At 39.4% G+C, this 9,866-nt stretch overlaps 1 pseudogene; it reads left to right on the top strand.

Moving 5' to 3' along the window:
• The first annotated feature begins 4,610 nt into the window (after positions 1–4,610).
• On the top strand, positions 4,611–5,624 carry LOC138152837 (retinol dehydrogenase 13 pseudogene; annotated as a pseudogene).
• Positions 5,625–9,866: the final 4,242 nt, after the last annotated feature.

Below are 9,866 nucleotides of genomic sequence, written 5' to 3'. Positions count from 1 at the left end.
GAATTGTTTTAAAGTATTTTGATTTCTCTTAAAGTCATTAGCTTCTAATTGCTCTAACATAATTTTGAAGGAGTTATTCTCTTCAGTAAATTTTCGAAATTCCTTTCCCATATTTCAAATTTGGCTTTTTAAGGTATTCTTCTCCTCATTGGCTTTTTGGGCCTCTTTTGCCCTTTGAGTTAATCTATTTTTTAAGCAATTGGGTTGAAGTGATTTGCTCAAGGTTTCACAACCAGTTATTTCTGGGTGTGGTGCTAAGTATCTGAGCCCAGATTCGATCCTAGGTCATCCCGACTCTGAGGCCGGTGTTCTTACTCACTGTGCCACCTGGCTGCCCCTGAGCAATTGGGGTTAAGTAACTTCTTCAAGGTTACATGGCCAGGTGTTTCTGGGTTGGTGCTAAGTGTCTGAGCCTGGATTTGATCCCAGGTCATCCCGACTCTGGGGCCAGTGCTCTTACTCACTGTGCTACCTGGCTGCCCCTAGTTAGTCTATTTTTTAAGATGTTCTTTTCTTCACTGTATTTTTGGGTCTCCTTTAGCAGGCTGTTGACTCTCTTTTCATGATTTTCTTGCATCACTCTCATTTCTCTTCCCAATTTTTTCTCTACTTCTCTTACTTGATTTTCAAAATCCTTCTTGAGCTCCTCCATGGTCTTTAATCATTTCATTCTTCTTGGAGGCTTTTGATGCAGGAGTTCTGACTTTGCTGTCTTCCTCCTGCTCCATGCCTTGATCCATTTTGTACCCAAAAAAGGATTCTATGTTCTGTTTGCACTTCCTCTGCTTGCTCAGATTGCCAGCCAATTACTTGACTTTTGAGTTCTTTGCCATGGTAAAACTCTGCTTTCTGAATGGAGAGAGCTTTGTCCCAAATTACTGGGATTTTCACAGCTGCCAGAGCCATTAGGAAGGTGCCCTGTCTACAATCCCCACAAACTCTGGCTCACTGGCCACACACCCCAGGAACACGCCCAGACCATGATTCAGATCTAAGACAGTTAAAGCAAGTGTGATTACCCTCTGAATGGTTGCTTGGTCTACCTAAAATCTGCAAGTCAGGAGCTCCTAAGGCAGCCATGTGGTGGCAGCTCTGCTGCCCCCACACCTCTGCTGCTTCTTGCCCTGGGGTCAGGAGCTGGACCACACTATTGCATCACTCCATGTTCCAACAGATTTCCATACTGACCTTTTCATTTGTCCTTGGATTTTATGGGTTGAGAAATCTGGAAACTACCACAGCTGCTGGTGATTCACTTTCCTGAAGTCTGCTCAGCCCAATGCTGGTAGGGGCCACCCTGGGACCAGAACTATGCAGCTCATGAAGAACTGTACTCTGCTCCCAGAATGGTATGATAGACCCTTCCTGTCAGTCTTCTGGGCTGCCTTCAGTGGGAGATTTATTTCTCTCTGTCACTTTGTATGTTCTGTAGCTTTAAAGTTTGTTTAGAGTAATTTTTTTTACACATATTAGAAGTGATTGGAGAGGGAGCTCACCCCAAGTTTGTGCTTCTACTCTGCCATCTTGGTCCCATCCCCCAAGGAGTTTAAATTCTAATGGGAATTGGTAGTATCCTTAAAAATAACAAGAAGAGCAGAGGATTTTGGTGAAATATAGCAGTTTATTTTAGAATTCATGGAATTTAAGATGTATATGAGACATCCAGTTTCAGATGCCAATAAGTAGCTTGAGATAAGAAATTAAAGGTCAAGAAAAAGGTTAGACTTGTACAAATAAATATGAGAACCAATGATACAAAGATGATAGTTGAATCTATGGGAACTCATTAGATCACTAATTGAAATTGTATAAAGAAAGAAGAGGGCCTGGGACAGAGTCTTAGGGGGACATCCAGGGTTATCAAACATAAGCTTGATGAAAATAAAATAACAGACATTGAGGAAGAAGCACTCAGATACATTAAGGAAAATAAGGAGAGAGAAGTGTCACAAAAAATGAGAGTGGAAAGAGTATCAACAGTGTAAAAGGCTGCAGAGAAATCAAGAAGGATGAGAATTAAGAAAAGGCCATTCAGTTTTCAGTAAATTAGGAAAACACTGTCTCATTTTACTGATGAGTAAGAAACCATATAGCAGAAAGATAGGAAAAGAATGAGAGAAATGTTAGTAGAGGAATTGATTGTAGGCAGCTTTTTTTTGAGTTTATTCATGCATGGCAGAAGAGATATTGAATGACAGCTAGCAGAGATGAATTGATCAAGTGTGGGCTTTTGCTTTCCTTTGAAGATGGTGGAGAGATGGATGTGTATGTAAGTGTTAAAGAGGTAACCAGTAGATAGAGAAAGATTGAAGATTGATAAGAGTGGGTATGGTGGAGGGAGCAATCTCCTGAAGAAGATGGAATGGAATGGGATCACTTGCATATATGGAAGGGTTTGCTTTGGCAAGGTGAAGAGCCACCTCTTTGTGTGACTATTTTCGAGCCCAAGAAGCCCAGAATGCAGACTTGGAAATTGATATCATTCTCATTTCTATCCCTTATAAGAATATAGATCAAAAACTAGAACATACTTCAGAAGCCATCTCTTCCAGCTCCCTTATTTTTACAGATAAGGAACATTGACAAGGCTAAATGACTTAATCAGGGCTCCATATGTAGTGTCCAAGGTGGAATTTGAATACACCTTATTTTTCTATAAAGTCATTATTTTATCCATTGTACCAGATGCTGCCACCTTAGTTTTCAGTTGGCTGTAAATAATAGTCTTCAATGAACCTTATTTGGATATATGTTTTGTCCTCAAAATCTTTTCATTTTTCCATCCAAAGTATGAATAATTATTTACCCAATAATTACCCTTTTTGAGATCCATTTGAAAATAACTGTAAGAATTTAGAAGAGTAGGAGAAACCTGATAAAATCTTTAAATTTTAGCAGGAAAAATATCTTATAAAATTATATAAATATCACTAACACAAGGATCCTAATTTGACTTTTGAAAATGTAATAGTCAATGGGATTATGAGGTATGATGCCATATTGTAACTAGATCTGAACCATGATATCTATTTCTGACAGACTAAATGAAAGATAAATGGGGATTTCAGAAGAGTTTCATGGAGATATTATGTTAATGATTAGTCAGGAATTTAATTTTTGAGTTTGTCAGAAACTTCTAACATTGACAAATTTCAAGTGTATGATCAAACTGGAAAAAGTTAAAAAGTTCAATTGTTATGATTCATCATGATTCATTTCTATGGCTCTTAGAGGACCAGGAATCCAGATTCCCATCTTTTTTAAGAATAGTTGTCAGTTTAGGATAATAAGAACAATGTAGGGTCACTCTTCATGGAAGGAAGCCCAAAGTCTGGGAAAAAATGGGTTCCAATACTTTGGAGAAAGCTGAACAAACCATGGCAAACAACTTCAATTGTGTATCATTGTACCATGAGAAAAAATGGGCATGAGGAAATCAGTGAAACATGAGAAGGCTTGTAAAAAAGATGCAGAGTAAAGAGAGTAGAACCAAGAGAATGATATGAATAAATATCAATTCTCTCTGAATTGAATATGAATAAATATCAATTCTCTCTGAGTTTTTAAATGACTCTGAACTCATATTAATTGCAGTGACCAACTTTGAATCCAGAGAAAAGAAGACGTACTATCAGATCAGTAGAGAAGTTCAGTGTAACAGATTTGAAATGTTAAATAAAGTATCAGAGTAGCCAACAAGACTTTTCTCGCATTTTTGGGGCGTTACAAGGAAGGAACCATTGTTGGGGTATTTATGTAAAGATTTTTTTCATATGTAAAATCCTGCATAGGTGCAGAGACTGGACCTGTGACTATATTCCTATTGGGAACTCTACAGTCAAAAAATTATATCATTACTACAGGTCAGCAACTTATATTCTTTAGAGAATTACCTGGAGCACTGAGAAGTCCAATAATATGTCCAGGGTTGCACAGTCAGTATATGATAATAGTAGGACTTGAGTCCTGGTCTCTCTAACTCTGAGGGTCACTGTATTTTCCTCTATGCTTTGTATATCATCTGCCAGGTTTTAAAAAAATGTGTACACAGATACATACATATGCATATTATTATGTAAATTTATTAGGGAAAAAAAGGCTACATAGCATCTTCTAGTTGTATTTATTTGTTTGCCTATATATGTATATATATATGTGTGTGTGTGTACATATATATATATATATACATGACTTAGAGTTATCTATTTCTAGTGGACTGTTATCCCTTCTTTCTATTAATCTAAGTCTTGTATTGTCTTCAGGACTTAATTCTATAAGTACTGCCACCATAAATATAATGATTTCATTTTCTGTTCTCTGATCACTAATTTCTTCTATAATATATCCTTCAATACCTATACAAATTCATATAAAGTTTATGGCATACAATTTTAATATTGTTTTAATTATTTATGCCTTTTCCATCTAGATATAAAGGCTGATACTGTAAGCAATCTGGGAGAGCAAGGAATAGTTTACCTGTCAGATTTATGGAGAAGGAAACAATTTATGACCAAACAAGAGATAGAAAGCATGACAAAATGCAAAGCTGCTAATTCTGATCAAATTAAATTAAAAAGTTTTTCGGGCAATGTGAGAGGACAGGCCCCATGAGCCACTAGGTGCTGCCACTGTCTGTGGCTGAGACTCTGCTGGGAGGCGCTGTGCAGCTCTGGGACTCGGTTAGCTGCAGGAGCTGCCCCAGCAAAGCCACCATCCATGGGAAGACGGTCATTGTCACAGAGGCCAAAACTGGCATCGGGAAGGAGACGGCTGGAGAGTTGGCCCAGAGGGGAGGCTGCATTATCCTGGCCTGTCGGGATTTGGACAAGTGTGAGGTGGCAGCCAAAGAGATCAGGAGGGACAGGCTCAACCACCACGTGGATGCCTGGCTGTTGGACCTGGGCTCTCTGAAGTCCATCTGTGCCTTTGCCAAGAAGATCATGGAGGAGGAGGAGCATATGGACATTTTGATCAATGATGTTGTTGTGATGAGGTGCCCCCACTGAACCACAGAGGACAGCTTTGAAATGCAGCTGGGGGTCAGCCACTGGGGTCATTTTCTTCTGACCAACCTGGTGCTAGAGAAATTGAAGGCCTCTGGGGCCTCATGGGTAATCAATTTCTCCTTGCTATCTCACATCTCAGGCTGCCTTGATTTCGAGGACCTGAACTGGGAGCTGCAGCTCAATGACGCCAAGGCCTTACATTGCCAGAGCAAGCTGGCTGTGGTGCTCTTCACCAGGGAGCTCAGCTGACAGCTGGAAGGGACTCTGGTCACTGCTAACTCCCTGTGCCCTGGGGTAGCCGGCACTGAGCTGGGCAGGCACACAGGCATGCACAAGTCCATCTTTTCCAGCATGGTCCTTGGCCCCTTCTGCTTGCTGATAAAGACACCCAAGTTGGCAGCTCAGCCCAGCATCTACCTGGCTGTAGCTCTGGAGCTCAGAGTCTTGGGCAAATATTTTAAAGCCTTGCATGAGAAGAACCCAGCTCCCCAAGCTCAGGACAATGAGGCAGTTCAGAAGCTTTGGGCCTACAGCTCTCAGCTGATGGGACTGGAGGGGGCCAAGGCCCTGAAGACAGGGTCACCTGTGAAAATCACTAACATGTGGAGGTCGTGACCTCCCCCAGGACAATGGGGTCTTTGTCCCAAGACTCTTGGTTAGTTCTTGAGATCGCTCCAGCCTGTGATGCTCTGCAGGCCCAGGCTTGGCTGGGCTCAGGCCTGCCCCTTCCCTTTCCTCCTCTAAACAGCAGGGATTGGTTCGTCCATACTCTCCAAAGGCCCAGGAGCTGGGGGTCCTGGACCTCCAGAGCATTCAGCCTGAAGGTGAAGGCCAGGAACCTCTCCTCAGAATCATGGTCCCAGATGCATAAAAGGCCAGAGGCATGAAGGAGATGTCCTATCAAAATACAGATATATCAGTATTGCTTGCACAAGTTCCCTGATCCAGACCCAAGAAATCTCCCGGGAGCCTCCAAGTCCTCTAAGCCTCTGTTCTTCCCCCTTAATGATCAGTCAGACAAGTGGACCTCTGAACCCCCTCCAGCTCAGACCCTCTGGGCTGGCAGGGGGCCAGAGGAGCCTGGGTATGAATGGTTTTTAATTCATACAGAAGGAAATGCTTGATTTCATTTAACAGTTAGTGAAAATAAAGATCCCGTTTTTTCTCCCCAAGGAGAAAAAAAAAAGTTTTTTGTACAAACAAAGCCAATGTAACCAAAATTAGGAGGGAAGTGGAAAATTGGGAAAGAATTTTTACAACTAGTGTCTCTGATAAAGGCTTCATTTCTAAAATAAATGAAGAACTTAGTCAAATATATAAGAATATAAGTCATTTCCCAACTGATAAATGGTTAAAGAATATCAACAAGTAGTTTTCAGAGGAAAAAATTAAAGATATCAATAAGCATATGAAAACATGCTCTAAATCACTACTTATTAGAGAAATGTAAATCCAAACAACTCTAAGGTACCACATCTCACTGGTCAGATTGGCTAACATGACAAAACAGGAACATGATAAATGCTTGGGAAGATGTGCAAAAATTGGAACACTAATGCATTTTTGGTGGAGTTGTGAACTGATCCAACCATTCTGGAGAAAAATTTGGAACTGTGCCCAAAGGACTATAAAAAAGTACATACTCTTTGACTCAACAATACCACTCTAGGGCTCTATACCAAAGAGATCATACAAGTGAGAAAAGGACCCCATATGTTCAAAACTATTTATGGCAGCTCCTTCTGTAGTGGCAAAGAATTGAAAATCAAGGGGATGCCCATCAATTGGGGAATGATTAAACAAGTTGTGGCATATGAATGTCATGGAATATTATTGTTCTATAAGAAGTGAGGAGCAGACAGATTTCATAATAACTTTGAGAAACTTATGTAAACTGATACTGAGTGAGAGGAGCAGAACCAGGAGAACATTGTACGCAATTACAGACATATCATATCTGTGATTATTGACTTTGACAGATTGGGTTTATCTCAACAATGCAAGGTTATAAGACAGCTCCAAAGGACTCTAGGTTATCCACATCCAGGAAAGATTTATGGAGTCTAAATACAGATTGAAGCAAATTACTTGCTCTCTCTCTTTTTTTCTTTTTGTTCCTTCTTTTGCATTGTTCATTCCATTGGTTATAATCTACAAATTGACTAACGTTTAATGTGAAGGTATTTGTAGAACTTGTATTGAATTGCACACCACTGTGAGAGGGTCAGGGGGGAGTGTCGATGACAAGTGGGGGAATTTAGAACTCAAAATTTGTGGAATTGAATGTTGTAAACTAAAAGTAAATAAATAAGTAATTAAAAAATAAACTTATTTGGGTAGTAAAAAACATTTATATCTTTTGTTTTTACATCACCTAAATTTCTAAATGGATCATTTACTTTGCCTACCCAATGAGCCATCTCTAAAACAAAGAAAAAAAACAGAATGGAAAAAAAATCAGTTAGCAAACGAATACATAAATTAAGCCTAGCAGGATGACAGTATATTTAATGTTTCACTTTGACACTGAAAATAAGATGCTTTTAGTGATGAACTTTCTTTCTTGCCCAAGGTATAGCCTAAGTTCAAAGAGGCTCATAACCAGGATGTCCACAGATTGATGTATTTTGCGGCCAAGACACTTTCAAAATCTGTCATATAAACAGGGAGTATTCTACTGTAGTGGCATGAGTAACCACTCTGAAGAGGTCATACAACTAATCTTAATAATTGCAGACTGTCATATAGTGAAGGAGATTCTGAGTCAGAAGACATGTTGTTCATTTTGATTACACCACCAACTAAAATCTGCATGGCTTTAGCCAAGTTACAAATCATAGATTCATTCTCCATTAAATTAGGTGAACAAATTTCTAAAGTTCTCTTTCAGTCAATGTAATACCATGCATGAGCAGGTTTCCAGAAGAATGCTACTGTGAACAGCTTTTAAGATTCTAATTACACAGTATAGTGAACACTCTATTTATTCAGCAATAAATTAAGGCAAAACATTCACAGAAAATCAAGGTAGCATTCACAACATTACAACTTATCACAGAAAAACACAATATAGTATTCACAACAGTTTATCATTAAAATGCTCACATAGTTTCCACCATAGTGGCCACACAGTTTTGAACAAAGAATAATCATCTCAAAGTACAATCATCAGAGTCTTCCATTCATGGGGCACACTAAGTTAACTCAATCAGTCACTTATTCAGTAATCAATTACTAAGTATCATTAATCTCTAAGTACAATCATTAGAAAATACACAGACCCTCCACCCCTAGGTCACTAGTATATTTACAATTCCTCAGTCAATATACAGTATCCAAGCAAAGTCTTCTTTCAGCTTGACTCAGAGTGGTTTCTCAAATTCCCTGGATTCCCTTCCATGGTCCCAGCCCCTACCTGAATCCACCAAACAGTCACCTTGATTCAAAGGCAGACAGCTCTGTGTAATTCCTGCTCCACAATGAAGTTCACAAGGTCCAGTCCATCTCAAATCCTTCACAATTTCAGTTCCTGGGAATTCAAGCCTCAACAAAGCCACAAACAGACAAAGTCTTAGCATCCTAGTCATGCTTCCTCAATCTTCTGCAGCTCATTCAAAAAATCGGAATCACCTTATCCAACCTGGGGATGGGGTGGGGATTGCTCTTGGGCTTCAGAAGAAGCTCCACCACCACAAGTTCTCAGGAAATTCTGACTTAGTTCTTGATTCTCATTTCTCTTCTGTAGCTGCTCTGCCTCCAGATGCTTGTCCTAAGAAATTCTGACTGTCCCTTCCTGGAGCTTTTCTTGTATATACACAGCATTAGCTTTCTATTTCAGCCAACCCCTTTTCTGTTACAGCAGTAATAGGAGACAGGAATTCATACTTTCTGTTTCCCCAACAGAGGCTTGATCAATTACTAAGTGCTAATTACCTGCTACCTTTGCCAACACAAAGGGATCTTGAAATTCAAATTAATTACCATTACAGTCAGTGAAGGCAACTAAAGTGTATCATCTTCTACCCCTCCCACCCCCCAACATTAAAAGAAAACTTTGAGGACAAAAGATTTCTCAAAGGACAGAGGAAAATCCTGAAACAATATCACTGGATTAGCGTTTTTTAAATAATCAAAATGTTTAACTTGCAAAAAGTGATCTCTTTTCTTCATTCTAATGCATTTCTTTTTTCTATGCATGCCATTATCCCCCTTTTTAGTTCATGGTGACATGTTCATTGCTTTGTATTTTCTGGGTCTGCTTTTCCTCCATTTATTTTCCTCTTTTGTGCTTCAGTGTTTTGTGTTGGTTGCTCAGTACAATATCCTGTTTGTCAGGGCTTGCTGCTGGTTCTTGTTTGTTATTTATTTCAAGTCCTTGGTTTACCTTTACCTAAAAGCTTTCTTCTTTGGTGTTCAATTCTCTTCAAGAGATTGATTTTGCCTTTCTTTTTAATTTATTCTCCATCCCCTCTCTTGGTGACTCATTACTCAATTTCCTTAGCCAGGAGATTTGGGAAAACACCTCAGACCTCATTTAATTAACTTTGACATTTTGATCAAGAGAAGCACATGATGATGGTGTACACATTTCCCCTTTCCTCAATGTTCCCACTGTGGGTTCATTGAGACTCTGTCTACACAGCACCCAAAGAGGTGGTCAGTTTAGCTAACTCTGGTTTGCTTTGGATTTCTGTTTCCTCTCTGAGTAATTTAAAAGGTCAACAATCTGAAAGAGACACATTTGTGCTGCTGGTTGCTGCATTAGAGAAGAAAAACACTCCCTATACTTTTGAACTGACATCCAGAAAAGGTCAGAATGAATGTTTTTAAACTGAAGAAATGTTGAACAAAAGCATC

The sequence above is a fragment of the Petaurus breviceps genome, unplaced genomic scaffold (assembly GCF_028583685.1).
Source record: "Petaurus breviceps papuanus isolate PSGF00001 unplaced genomic scaffold, PetGlider_PUasm1.0 90977, whole genome shotgun sequence".
Classification (NCBI taxonomy): Eukaryota; Metazoa; Chordata; class Mammalia; order Diprotodontia; family Petauridae; genus Petaurus; species Petaurus breviceps.
The sequence above is the reverse complement of the archived record's forward strand: the minus strand, read 5'-3'. Positions and strand labels throughout refer to the sequence as shown.